Source organism: Pan troglodytes, chromosome 13 (assembly GCF_028858775.2).
Source record: "Pan troglodytes isolate AG18354 chromosome 13, NHGRI_mPanTro3-v2.0_pri, whole genome shotgun sequence".
NCBI classification, from domain to species: Eukaryota; Metazoa; Chordata; class Mammalia; order Primates; family Hominidae; genus Pan; species Pan troglodytes.
In genome coordinates this window covers 123,825,728-123,841,533 of record NC_072411.2, presented here as the reverse complement: position 1 = coordinate 123,841,533, position 15,806 = coordinate 123,825,728, and positions in this window count along the sequence as shown.

Sequence of the window (15,806 nt, the reverse complement as noted above, 5' to 3'; positions counted from 1 at the left end):
TCGGAATTTTGCACCAGAGGATCCACCACGTCCTCGTGTCGCGTCAACATCTTTTTCTTTTTTTTTTTTTTTTGAGGCAGAGTTTCACTCTTGTTGCCCAGGCTGGAATGTAATGGCGTGATCTCGGCTCAATGCAACCTCCGCCTCCCCTGTTCAAACAATTCTCCTGCCTCAGCCTCCTGAGTAGCTGGGATTATAGGCACCTGCCACCATGACCAGCTATTTGTGTGTGTGTGTGCATTTTTAGTAGAGACGGGGTTTCACCACGTAGGCCAGGCTGGTCCTGAACTCCTGACCTTAGGTGGTCCACCCGCCTCAGCCTCCCAAAGTGCTGGGATTACAGGCTTAAGCCATTGCACCTGGCCCACTTCAACACCTTGAACGATGGAAAGTAAAGGCCATATATTGATGTGTAGTGTAAATAATGTGATCATGTCTGTTGGTATGCTAGCCAAAGTGATGTACCCCCAATGCATGTCTAATAGTTTGATCTGAATATTTTCTGAGCATATCATTAACCATTCTTTCTTTACGTAAGCATCATACACACACACACACACACACACACACATATATTTAATGAGAGACCTAGCATGATTCTGGAAACCTAAAAATTCCTATAAGATGCAAAACTTCAGTATACACACTATTCCCACATCAGTAAAGGTCTCCATGTGGCCAGGGTTATCAAGTTTCTGAAGTTCAGTATTCAACTTATTCATCACTAATTACAACGTGGCTCTGATCGACTTGGGGAAAACTACAAAAAGCAATTAAGAAAAAATCAGAACCAAGAATTAAAGACAAGCTCTCTTTCTACTTTTTATCTTTTTCCAGAGTTTCGATGTTTTCACTGTAGCTCCGCATGGGTGGGTTGGAAGGTAGAGCAAACCATAAGTAATTTCTTTTGAAATGGGAGGACCAAGGAGGGGAGGAAGACGACATTTCTCCCAAAATCTGTGCCTTTCCTATAGAGTTACTGTTGTTTCTCTGTTCTTTCCCCTTTTCCGCCTGGGTGGTCTCTCTCCCATGAGTAATGGTAACAGCAAGAAAAGCCACGGAAGTAACAATGTGAATATGTAACCACATGACTTTATTGCCTGTTATATAGGTTCCAGATAACCGTTTTATTTTGTAACTCAAATTCTTTCCTTTCCCAGTCTCCCCTGTGCGGTATCAAACTCTCCCCAACTCCTCTCTCAACCACCACCCTCTTAAGCTGAGCTAGTAGAACAAGTGAGGATCTGCCTGTAATTACTGCTTAATTCATTTGCATGTGGATGTTCTCATTATAATGTCATTAGCATGGGGAGGGAGTCTGGTTGCCAGAGCAACCAGGAGTGGGGCAGGTGCAGTTCAGCCTCAATTGGATTCTCTGCTCAGTTTGGTCAAACTCCACCTGTATTCCTGGCTCTTATCACTCTTGCGGCTGCCAAAATGAAAACATTCCGCAGTTACCCTCTTTATTTTGGCCGTGTCTCCAGAATTTCTTGGTAACCTGTACAGTTCAGCTTGATTTTGCTAATAATCCCTTTTATTTTAACTAGCCATGCTCAGAGACTTTTTTCCCTCATCTTTGCTGTCCAATATGGTAGCCACTTACCATATGTGGTTACTGAGCGCTCAAAATAAGATTAGTGTGAATTCAGATGTCCTATAAGTGTAATATAAACAAAGGTCCTCAAATACTTAATATAAAAAATGTAAAATATCTCCTTGATAACTTCATTAATCTTAAGTCTATGTTAAAATGGGAATATTTTGGATATATGGGGTAAAATAAAATATATTATTAAAGTTAATTTCTCCTGGTTCTTTTTACTTTTTTAATATGGGTGCTAAAACGTTTAAGCTTACAAATGTGGCTTACGTATATGTTACACATTATATTCTTACAGACAGCACTGTCCTAGATCATTAATTCCTCTTGCCAATCTCTCCTCTGATCAGTACTCCCATCTTAATCCACATAGACATTTTCAATAGCTGTCATCCTCTGCAGAGCCTCCACAGCTCATTCTTTCTGGATTGCCTTGCAATTTGCTTATTTCAGCCATCATTTCATAAAGACTCTTAGAGGTTACGAAATTCGATTTTCCTATCAACACAGGAATTCCCTCATACAACGGTGCTAATAGATGGTTAACCAGAGCTGGGGGCCACTACTTAACAGAACAGCAGATACAGAAAAACTCAAATTCTAAGACAGTTTTTCCTTATATTGACAAGAAATCTGCTGTTTTTATAAAGTTACCTGCTGGCTGGGTGCGGTGGCACATGCCTGTAGTCTCAGCTACTCTGTGAAGCAAGAGGATCCCTTGAGCCCAGGAGTTCAAGACCACCTTGGACAAGAGAGTGAGACCCTGTCTCAAAAAATGAATAAATAAACAAATTTTTTTTAAAAGCTACCTGCTGCTTTTAGTTCTGCCCTTGGAACAAAATTGAGTGAGGGTGCTCCTCTTCCAGAAGACAACTCTCCCTTCACTGGGGGACTGCCGTCATGGTCTGCCAAGCTTTGCTTCTCTCTGTTAAATATTACCCACTCCCCTCAACAGTTTCTCATAAGACATGGCCTCGAGGCTCAACCATTCTTGTGGCCCTCCCCCAGATTTTTGTCATTTGTCAATGTCTCTGTAAAAATGTGGACTCCGGAAGTGGAGCCCCAGCTACAGTTGTGGAGCTACCGTGGACCATCCCCTCTCTCCATCTGGACACTAGGGTTTGGTTTAGTGAACCTAAAACTGCATTTGATTTATCATCTTCTCTATCCTGTTGTTGAAACATGTTGAGCTTTTCATCCACTCAACTTAACAGATCTTTTCTCACATCAACTGATATAAAGTCACAGCTTCTTTATCATCGACTTATATAATTGACCTTCTAAAAATATAAATCCAGGACTTTATGTTTATCTTAGTAAAATTTCACTTTGGGGCTTTATTCTACTCTTCCAGTGCATGAAGAGAATTTGAAGTCTGGTTCTTGCTCAGTGAATTAGCTATTCTTCTCAGTTGTGTACCAAAGATATGATAAACATGCTTTTGATGTCCTCTTAGTCACTGATAAGTGTGTTGAACTAGACAGAACCATCTTGCCCATTAAGATATGAGAGATTTTGTCAACTCTCTTTCTAAAATCAAGATAGATGATGATGTTATCTGATCAACTTATTCCACCAGAAAATAATAGCAGTTAACAACTCTTTATTGGCCTACTATGTGGGCCAATTTTTTGTTTTTTTGTACCAAAGTACGAGTTGAATTTAGTGTGACAATTCTGATGCCTGGATGGGCGCCGTGGCTCACGCCTGTAATTCTGGCACTTTGGGAGGCCAAGGTGGGCAGATAACTTGAGGTCAGGAGTTCCAGACCAGCCTGGTCAACATTGTGAAAACCCATCTCTACTAAAAATACAAAAATTAGCCTGGCGTGGTAGTGCATGCTTGTAATCCCAGCTGCTCCGGAGGCTGAGGCAGGAGAATCACTTGAACCAGGGAGGTGGAGGTTGCAGTGACCTGAGATCGTGCCACTGCATTCCAGCCTGGGCGACAGAGTGAGACTCCATCTCAAAATTAAAAAAAAAAAAAAATTCTGATGTCTAATAATTACCTTTTCCTTCTCTACATGTTGCCAAGCTGTCTGTTTAATAATCTGTTAGGATTGTTAGGACATTTTCCCAGAGATAGTCATTAATCTTACCAGTTTGTAGTTTCTATAGCCTAGCCTTTTCACTCTTCAAATACCAAGATGCCGTTTGTCACTGGCCAGTTTTTTCATATCTTTTTCATTCTCAATGTGTTTTAAAGACGATCAATCATGATTCCACAATTGCACATGTAAGTTGCCTTATTTTCTCGAGAGAGAGCTGGATTGTACTCAGAGATTTATAATCATTTAAGATTTCTCTTTATTTTCATTTTTTGCCTTTCACCCTGGAGAAATTTTTTCTGCTTTAGTCAACACCACAGCCTGGCATCTAACACACTACCCGATTATTGACTGCTTAAGTTTTCGATCTTTTTTCCTTCCTGTTTCCTTTTTTTTTTTTTTTTTTTTTTTTTGAGACGGAGTTTCGCTCTGTTGCCCAGGCTGGAGTGCAGTAGCACGAGCTCAGCTCACTGCAACCTCCACCTCCCAGGTTCAAGTGATTATCTTGCCTCAGCCTCCTGAGTAGCTGGGATTACAGGCACCCGTCACCACGCCCGGCTAATTTTTGTATTTTTAGTATAGACGGGGTTTCACCATGTTGGCCAGGCTGGCCTCAATCTCCCGACCTTGTGATCTGTCCGCCTCAGCCTCCCAAAGTGCTGGGATTACAGGCATGAGCCACTGCACCCGGCCTCCTTCCTGTTTCTTATCAGTTAGAAAGTCCATCTCTTCATCTCAGTGAAAAAGAAGAAAAATTAAGTTATATAGGTCTTCTGCCTTCTCTCATTTAATATTAACATTAAAGCATCTTTCTCATCTTTCTAGCCATAATCAACAAATCTGTTCCTCCTTCATTTTCTGAAGACAAAATGTAAATCTAGTTTTATATACATAATTTTCATCAAGGTGATGAAAATAGATTCCAGGAGGCACTTTCAGTTTCTTACAGTGAGTTTACTAATATTAATAGATCATTTGGAGCCTTTGTATAACTGTTTCTCCCCTCTAGTCTGTATTTCCAACTTAAAAAAAATAAAAATGTAGTCGTATTAAATAAAAATTTTAGCAAATTGTTATCAGATTTGCGATAGAAACATCCCATTAAACTTTCAATTTAGGACTGATGGCATTTTTGTAGCTTCTGCAGAAGTATATACTATTTTGATATTAACACATTTTATTAAATGGACTAATTATCATGGAAAACATTATTCATTTAATTATTTGCTCAGGGTTTGCTCTGCTACCTATATTTCATATATGTATATGCCACAGTAGTTGGCAATAACTGAGTGGTTAGAATGGTCGAGTGTCATACATTGAAATGTTTTCTATGGCACTGCTACAGGGTTCCAGAGGAAAAGTCCTAAGTATGTGCTTTTGAAGAAGAGGATGATAAATTGTGACTACCTATGTTGCCATAAGGTAAGTGATTGTATATAATCGGTTGAATCTTGAAAGGTACTGTAAGCTATGCGTTTAGTGTTCTGCATTTATAAATGTTACAGCCACACTTAGATTGTATCTACTCCTGTAATGAGAAGGCAAACTGTGAAAGAGCAATTTGACTAATTCAGTCAAAATTATCATATCAATCATGTGGATATTTCAGAGAAAAGTTTTAAGTGCCTGGATTATCAAAATAATTACTTCATTTATCCGTTCCCTTTTCTCTGTGCATATGAAGAGATAATCTGATAGACTATTTTTTTTTCTTTTAAGGAAAAGATATTCATTTAATATTGGGAACTACCCAATATAATCTCTGAAAACCTTTCACAGTTTTGCATCTGGCTTCTTTTGATAAATATTATCTTCTCACTTTTACAGCAGTTTTTCCAAAGCAAAGAGCATCTTTTTCCGAACTTATTTGTCAGTATAATACAAATTAAAAATTGAAGCATAATATTGTAGATTCTTTTCTCACAATATTTCAAAAACAGCCTTGAATTGAATTGGATCATGCTGGCTTACTCAACTCAGTTAAAACAAAAAAGAAACTAGATACTGACGGCAATTTTATTCATCTCTCAAATTTACAATAACCTTAAATTATTTTGCTTGATTTGTTTTTACACCAATCATTTAGTTTAATTTATCACTATACAAAATCTGAATAGGTTATCAAAGTACTGAAATATATAATTCTCTTAGAAAACATGTGAGTCTGAGATTGTACTTCTTTTTCCACCCAGTGAAAGATTTTGTTACAACCTGCAAGAGAATTTTCTTACCAAAAGATAGCAATGGGTTGACTAATTAAAAATGCATCCATCTGTTGGTTTGCTTATTGCCTTGCTATCTGAAACATGCAGATCTGAGTGGGTTGCTTTATTTATGAAGACCCTCTAGCTGTGAGAGCTATGAATCCATAGCTTGCATTCATAAACATAATAAAGGTTAACATTACAATAAAAGTTACATACACAGAGTAGTCTGTGTTTTTTAATAAATTTGAGTTTTTAAACAAGTAATTTTGGAAAACAGACCTTTTTATATAAAATATAAAATAGGATTCAGCTATTCTCCTTATAGAATTTATACAGAAAATAAGGGATTTACATACAAAAACATCAAGTTGCATATGACCTGGTTCAATTTTTACTTTCTTTATAAATAGTAGAAAATTACCTTGAAGTGACTGAATTTGAAACTTGATTCTTCCCCAAGGAAAATATGTGGAAATTGATAGAGCTAAGATTATGTTATTTTATTAGAGTTGAAAGGGACAATCGAGATGATCTAGATTAGAACATAAGGCTTAAAGAGATGCATCTACTTGTCCAACATCAAACAATACAGAATCTAGGGCTCTTGCCTTCTAATGTGATATTCCTTTCATTATTTAACATGCTTTTGTAGTACCCTGAGCTAACTTGTTTGATTTCCATGTTCTGCTTTGTTATATTTTAAGCATAATACACTTTCTGTTAATTAAGATTGTATTGTCTTTGGAAGAGAGCAATTTTGACTGATGTCTGTATTTCAATGTAAATTTCAGATGTGAAAAGATGTGAAAAGAAGCTATGGCTCACGCTGATAGCCAGGCAAAGAGACAGCTTGCACACATGTACACACATACACCCATGCATTCTGCAACAGGTAAAGTCTAACATAAAATACTAAATATAAAAACAAATTAATCTCTGAAAGAGACAGTGCATGGGAAGGAGATGATTCCCTATGGACTAACATTGCAGCCGTCTCTGGTAAGACTAATAACAATGTTGAGAAGGTGGAACCTTTTTACACTGTTGGTGGGAATATAAATTAGTATAGCCATTATAGAAAACCGTATGGAAGTTCCTCACAAACTGCAATTAGAATTACCATGTTATCCAGAAACCCCACTTCTGGGTATTTATCCAAAAGGTTTGAAATCAGTATGTCTGCACTCCTATCTTCATTGCAACATTATTCACAATACCCAAGTTATGGAATCAACCTAAGTGTCCATCAATAGATGAATGGATAAAGAAAATGTGGCATGTATTCAGAATGAAATACTATTCAGCCCTTAAAAAGAAGGAAATTCTGTCATTTGCAACATTGTGGGTGGAATTGGAGAACATTATGCTAAGTGAAATAAGCCAGGCACAGAAAAACAAATACTGAATATTTTCACTTATAGGTGGAATCTAAAACAATCAAACTCATAGAAGCAAAGGGTAGCATGATGGTTACAGAGCCTGGGGGGTGGAGAGGATAAGAAAATGTTGAGACCAGGCGCGGTGGCTCACGCCTGTAATCCCAGCACTTTAGGAGGCCAAGGCAGGTGGATCACTTGAGGCCAGGAGATCGAGACCAGCCTGGCCAACATGGTGAAACCCCTTCTCTACTAAAAATACAAAAATTAGCCAGGTGTGGTAGTGTGTGCCTGGGATCCCAGCTACTCTGGAGGTTGAGGCAGGGGAATCGCTTGAACCTGGGAGCCAGAGGTTGCAGTGATCTAAGATCGTGCCACTGCACTCCAGCCTGGGTGACAGAGCAAGACTCTGTATCAAAAAAAAAAAAAAGAAAGAAAAGAAAATGCTTGACAAAGGGTACAAAATCTCAGTTAGACAGGAGGAATAAGTGTTTTTTTTTAATTGATTGCATAGCATGGTTAATATAATTAATAGTAATGTATTGCACATTTTGAAATTACGACAAGAGTAAATTTCAAATGTTTTCATCCCAAAAAATGATAAGCATTTGAGGTGATAGGTATGTTAATTAACTTAACTTAATTATTCCACATTGTATTCATAAGTCATAACATCACTTTGTACCCCATAAATATATACAATTATAAATTGTCAATTTATAATAAAAGAACAAAGAAAAAAGACTAATGACAAATGGGAACAGTACTCTTCAGTAGAAAAGTACTTGTGAGACTCTTTTAAAAAACTTTCAATTATATTAAATAATAAAAATGTATGGTTCTTTTTTTAATGATTTACTGAAATTACCTGTGACTTCACCCATTGAATCACAAATTAAGGTGCAAAAATATTAACAGCAACCAATTATTTTGTGTCAAGCACTCTGTTTATGACTTTATATAGAGTGTCTCACTTAGTTCTTACAACAGTCCTGAGTTAGTCACTATTGTTAGCCCCATTTTAGAGATGAAGAAACTGAAACTCTCATGTAGACATACATTTCCCTCCTAGAATGTAATAAAAGCAAAGAGAATTACTGTGTGCGAGATGAGAAGCAGAGAACATGAGAGCTGAGAAGAGCTGAATTCAAATGATCAATGAGGGTCTTCCAAATGACTGCCTCCCCTATTTTGGCCTTAAAGCACTGAAATCAAATGTGAGTCTCAATAAAGTTACAAATCACATGTCATGGGCAGTCAAGGCTACTCTCAAATGGTCAAAACCGCCAACATTACATCTGTGTGTGAGTCTTCTATGCCATATCCAAGAAGAAATCAATTTTTAGGTAATGCTTAATTCTGAGAATATTTTTAAAGTTCAGCCAATTTTAAATTATCTTTGATTCCTGGAAAAAGTGAGAACCAAGGTAAAAATGGAATAGCCCTAGCTTCTCTAAACCTCATTTTAACCACCAATTGGCTATTCAAAACCATCAAACTTTTAAGCACAGTTGCTAACAATCAGCTAAGCTATTTGTGTTTGTTTGGGGATTTATGCCTTTCCTCTCTTTGTTGGGGGCAAATAACCAGCTAGAAGCAGCAGCAAATGTCTGCAGCTTTGGAAAACAGTCCTCAAGCTCCTGAAATCCAAAGTTGACTGCAGAGACAATAGGAAATGTAATGAGATATTCTGTTTACAGAAGTGGGCACATTTGTCCAATATGATATAACACAAGTCCATTCACTTTCGTGTGGCAGCAAGCAAGTAACTTCATGAAAATCTAAATTTGTTCCTTCAACGGCTATAATGATTGGACCCCATAAAGAAAGTCAATGCAAATTCTATGTGAGCACAGAAAAAAAGTAAACCTCCCAAAATTTTGGGAAATTTTTCACCATCAGCTACTTTAATTTTATTTCATGGATTAGTTACAGACTAATCATTTATGAAAATATATATACGGAAATATCCCTCTATACTGTATACATTCAGAAACTTATTTTTATGATTATTATTTCCCAAATGAAATACACTGAACATACATTGAAAAAAAATATATGTATTCCACGGTAAAGAAAGAATTAAAGAGAAATTTAATAATATGGATTTAAAAAAGAAAATCAATAACTTATCTTGAGGCTTAAAGAGGCAATTGTATACAGGTGCTGACTTTAATTAAGTCAATTTTTTCTTTAATAACCAGCATCCTTCCCCCTCCTTTATATAAATTGCTTTTATTCTGAGTTAGAAGCTAAGAAGTATTACTTAGCAGGCATATTCTTTGGAAATAATGAACCTCTGTGGCTTACAGAGTATTTCTGGGTTTGTGTGAGTTTGTGCCTGTGTGTGCACATGTGTGATATTTGTACAGATAATCTCCGGGTACACTTTGTATTGAAATACACCAAACCAACCCAAATTGAATTCTAAAGACCAGTATTATTCTTGGCGTTATCTTACTAAAGAAGACAACTTACTAAAAGCCTATATCTATCCATAACCAAGTATAATTTATTGGAGTTTCCAGAGCTTTAAAATACTAATTCCGAGTACTATTTCATTTATTCTCAACAATTTCATCATTTTGAAAATTAATCAACCGTCAAAAAAGTTGAACACTAAATGATACTAGATTTAAATTCTGCATGTGTTTTATCAGAATACGAATAGCAAAACATATTACAGAATTATAAATAGGTAAATTATCTTTGAAAAAGAATCTGTGTAAACTGAGTAATCAATAATATGGCTTTAATTTTAAATGTTAAAAGCTTTACTATCTTTGCCACAATTCAGTCGTGTGTGTGTGTGTGCACATACTTTCCCAGCCTTCTTGCCTTCTTTGCATTTCATAGCCTTTTCTATTATTATACTAAGTATTTAAAAGAAGCACTGTTTTTAGAGATTAACTATGTTCAGAAAAAAAATCACAAAATTATTTTCTTGGTAATTATTAGCTTTATGCTTAACAAGTTTAAGGCATTGGTGAATCAAACATTCGCCAAACATTCCCTATGGATTTGCCAAGCATCTGTGTTAACATCTCAAATAAGCTCCAGGGTTATAAAGTTATTTGCTCAGGTTTATTGGTTATACTCTTGCCCCTGAATAACTACTGCTGCTTGCCTTTTGCCTTGCTAGATGAGAAACTCAATTGTTGCAAGAGACAGATGGCAAAACAGACAATTTATATAGGTAGATAAACCATAATATTCAAATTTATATCATTCACAGTTTTTACTTTCATACCTTCTTATCTCCAATAAAAGAAACCCAGAAATAGAAACACAAGAAAAGTAAAACTTGAGTATGGCTAATGTAAAAAGTTCATTTTAGTATATTATTATCTTATAACATATTACATATTTCAGGTGACATGTGCCTTAATTGAGACAGAAGCAAATATATTTTATTTCTAATGACAAGGTGAAAATAATCTCTTTATTTTTAGAGAATATCAGGTTGCTGGTAGTTTTAGTGAAAAAACTTGGAACATTTTGTATAAAGATCCTGTAACTTTAGCTGATCAGGAATATGAAGTCAAATTTAAGAGACTCTATAATCAGAATGCAGATGGCACCAACTAAAAACAAAGTAATTAAAATAAGGCCTATGCCTCCATTCAGTCTCCTTTTCTAGAGATCAAAACCTAATTTGTATTAATGACCTATCTGACTTTTCAGGGAAGTAATGCACTGTTACAAATAGAAAGGTCTTAAAAGTGTGGCTTCGTATTATAAGATGCAACCTCCCTTCAATATTAAGACATTAAATTATACAGGGTGAAACCTGTACAAAGTAATAAGCAGAACATTCCTCCTGCTTCTCTCCAATTAGCAAAAACAAATGTTCCCAAGTAATTTTAGGAAGAGATGTTAGTACTTACAGGTCAGCTAAGAGTCAGTCAATCCAAGAAAGGGATATCTAGACGCATCGGATCACTCACATTAGGATAGAAACTAGGGCTATTCTTGGGCTCCAACCCCTGTTAAAGTACAGCAAGGGTGCTTTATTCTTTGCCTCAACAAGTCTTGGAATGCTTGACTTCCAGGATGATTTTACATTACACTGGTGCTAGGCTGCAGATGTGGGGGTTTGGTATATGTGTTTGCATTTTTGTGTGTGTTTGAGAAAGCAGTTTCTGAAGGAGCTATACACCAAAACCCTCCCACTAATAGTCTCCCACCCCCAGCTTTTGAAGAATCCCTTGTGTTTCTGCCACTCCTCACTTTTGAAGAATCCCTTGTGTTTCTGCCACCCCTCACTTTTTCCATCTAAATGTGGTGCTGGGCCTCAGGAGGTCTTGGCACACAAAGATTCTATCCAAGGCTGTCACTTGACTGACAGCAAAAAGGTTGCAGGAAAATGGACAGTGGTGTGTAGGTGGACATGGAAAAAGCAAAGAACTGAGCAGATTAAGTCAGAATACAGCAAGAGGAAGGTTCTAAATCACAGATTATTCCAGACTTAGAGCTAGCCCACGGTGATTGTTAACCATGTGAAGTACTTATGTATGAGCTTTAAACCCGGCTAATCTTATTCTTAATCTAAATCAGGTTTTTAAAACAAGTACCCTAGTTTATAAATAGATGGCTATCTATTACACATACATACACATATTGTGAAGTGCCAAAAGAAGTGTATTGCTAAAGAAAGCTAGAGGTGGGAAGACCCAAAGCACCCTGAAGATCCTCACTACTTTTGCAATTCATTATGATTTCTACCTGTGCAATGATTTCTGCATTGCAAATTTAGTTCCCTCAGTATCTTAACCAGGGTGATCTGTAAATAATACGGACACAACTAGGCATTTATCAGAGTACTTTAAATTGCAACAATCCGAATGAAAACTATACAAGTTTCAGATGAGAACATAATGAGACACGAAGGAAATGGGGCCAGCTTTCCTGAGCTGCAGCAAACTGACCATTTAATGGAACAGAATTGATTAATTTTCTGCCAATGTTCAATCACCTCTGATAGGTGTCTAATGTAATATAAATAGGCAAGTTGAAGTTGCAGCTGTGGGACCTTACTCTTAAAGTATGTTGGAATCGCTCTCATAATCACCTGGGTATGTTTTGTTTCCAATTTATTTTAAATCAGAGCTGTAGGAGAGAAAGAGGATAGAGATGAAAAGGGTGGTTCTCTACATGTTAATCCTGAATGTCAAAGAGAAGCATTAAATTTCAGGAGATAAATCCTGTAATAGTTATCATGTACAAAGAAAGACTTATACTAACCTGGGACAACATAACCTCCAATTCAGCCAGAGATGGCTAAGGGTGTTCTCTCTTAAAAAGCTACTTTTAAGCTGGACACAGTGGCTCACGCCTGTAATCCCAGCACTTTGGGAGGCCGAGGAAGGCAGATCACCTGAAGTCAGGAGTTTGGGACCAGCCTGGCCAACATGGTGAAACCCTGTCTTTACTAAAAGTACAAAAATTAGCTGGGCATGGTGGCAGGTGCCTGTAATCCCAGCTACTCGGGAGGCCGTGGCAGGTGCCTGTAATCCCAGCTACTCGGGAGGCCGTGGCAGGTGCCTGTAATCCCAGCTACTCGGGAGGCCGTGGCAGGTGCCTGTAATCCCAGCTACTCGGGAGGCCGTGGCAGGTGCCTGTAATCCCAGCTACTCGGGAGGCCGTGGCAGGTGCCTGTAATCCCAGCTACTCGGGAGGCTGTGGCAGGTGCCTGTAATCCCAGCTACTCGGAAGGTTGAGGCAGGAAAATTGCTTGAACCTGGGAGGCGCAGGTTGCAGTGAGCTGAGATTGCATCAGTGCACTCCAGCCTGAGGAACAAGAGCGATACTTCATCTCAAAAAAAAAAAAAGCTACTTTTATATAGAGCCACAGATTTAAATAATCAATGGTGTGGAAATATCATCCTCTATATTTTAATGCCTTATTTTTAACTCCTTCTTCTGCAAAAGAAAAACCTGGGGTGCGTATACATATGGAGTTGAATATGAAGAAAAACAAATGGTTGAATTGAGATACCTTAAATGTCAGTTTGAGTCAAATGATCCGTTACTAACTGAATTTCTTTTTACCTTCTTACTTCAAATAACACATTGTTTGCCTGAATTAAGCCCATTTATTTGTGCAGAGATAGCCAAGGTCGAAGAGAAAGTGATTCCACATATCACTTTACATTGTTAAGTTGTATGACATATCTTTGTCTATAGACTCCTGAGTTAACACTTATTTTAGATAAATTCTTCATTGTTTTTAAATGTAATATGTCCAGAAAGTCCCCCCAAAATGTCAGTTTTAAGCAAACCATATTTATAAATGTCACTTTGGTATTTCTGTATCTAGAGAGTTTGTGTCCAACTGATTTTAATAAGGTTTCACTAATTTACTGTGGAGCCAAATACTATATAATTTCGGGAAAAGCCTATACTATGTTTCTTGGAGTTTTCACTGAGTTCCCTCTTTAGTCCATTTGAATAAATGGTCAAAAGGCATAATCTTTAGCAGGGAAAAGCCTTTTTCTTATTTACTAACTGGTACAAATCGTTAGATTAAAGAAATAAGATATAAATATGATTTCAAAAGTAACATTTTCTTTATAAGTACACTTATTCCGTTATCTAAGCAAGCATCTAAAGGATTTGTACTGTACATAAAGAAATGCATTATCTATCATTTTAGACATCTTTAGAATGTTCAGAGATCTTCTGAAATTACAAAATATTTGTTTGGAACATAAGTGCTTTGTAAATGCTTTAGATTATGATGGGGAAAGGAAAAGTTAGGTTTCCAAACTTAGGTTATCCTTATGTAGTAAATCATAAATTACGTTCATAGTCATATTATTTTCTTTCTTACAACATTGTACCGTAATTACACATGTTTTTCAGAATACTATTGCAATACCTCTATAAATTGGAGCTCTGATTGGACAATTATTTCTCTCTTAAGAGTGGCTAAAATGGCTGGTGGCTTATGCCTGTAACCCCAACACTTTGGGAGACCGAGGCAGGAGGATCACTTGGGACCGGGAGTTGAAGAGTAGCCTGGGCAACACAGTAAGACCCTACCTTTACAAAAAAATTTTAAAAATTAGCTGGGCATGGTGGCATGTGCTTGTAGTCCCAGTTACTCAGGAGCCTGAGATGGGAGGATTGCTTGAGCCCTGGAGGTAGAGGCTGTAGTGAGCCAAGATCCCACCACTGCAATCCAGTCAGCCTGGGTGACACAGTGAGATTCTGTCTCAAAAAAAAAAACAAAAAACAAAAAACAAAAGTGGCTAAAAAAATTGTGCCAGCTTTATTTTATTCACACGTATATCACACATGTATCACATATATTATTCATTTTTCATCATAAGACAACTATAATTCCAAAACTTTTGATAACCACAAAGTAACATGGCTGTTAAATATTAAAGTGTTTAATAGCTAAAATATTTAATATCTGGGGCTTGCAGCTTTGTGTTGGCATTTTGAGTTAGGATGAGTGAACCTCAGTTCAGAGGTGTTATATTGAAAGGTTTCAAGTAAAAAGCATTTTACATTTCTTTTGGGGAATGGCTTTCATGCCTAAAACATAAAATTGTTCTGATGTTTAACTCATTTTCTCAATGCAGCCAAAAAGAGATGCAAATTATCTCCTCTAATTTCTCCTCCAGAAGGACACATTGTCTCTGCAAAATGTTCCTGAGAGGGATCTAGAGTTATTACAGAACTGAACTGAGCATCTTGGCACATGCCTTCTCTGTCTCTCCTCCTCCTTCTTGGGCTCCTGGTGGTGGAAAGGTCCCTGATGGTTTCTAGCCCCCACAACCCTGTGTGGTGGATATCACATATGGTCATGACTAGGAAGAAATCTCTTTTTTTATTTATTGTTTTTTTTTGAGACGGAGTCTCACTCTGTCGCCAGGTTGGAGGGCGGTGGCTCGATCTTGGCTCACTGCAATCTCCGCCTCCCGAGTTCAAGCGATTCTCCTGCCTCAGCCTCCCAAGTAGCTGGGATTACATGCGCCCACCACCTTGCCCAGCTAATTTTTGTATTTTTAGTAGAGACAGGGTCTCACCGTGTTGGCCAGGATGGTCTTGATCTCCTGACCTCTTCCTCATGTGGGATTTGGAACATAGTAGACACTGAAGAAATGTTTGTTAGAACCGAGTAAAATTCACGGACGGCATCAAATGAAGTTTTAGAAAAGGCTTGCTCCCTTGAGAACTGCAACCTTCCTGTCTGCCCCTCCTCACCTCAGTGATGCAAAAGAGACTATTATTCTAAGTGAAGTAACTCAGGAATGGAACACCAAACATCCTAAGTTCTCACTGACACGTGGGAACTAAGCTATGAGGATGCAAAGGCATAAGAATAATACAATGGACTTTGGGGACTTGGGGGGAAGATGGGAGGGGGCAAAGGATAAAAGACAACAAATACCGTGCAATGTATACTGCTCGGGTGATGGGGGCACCACGATCTCACAAATCTCCACTGAAGAACTTACTCATGTAGCTAAATACCACCTATACCCCAACAACTTATTAAAAAAATGAAACAAACAAACAAAAAAAGGCCTCTTGCTTTGTCTTGCTCTCTCATCCTCTTG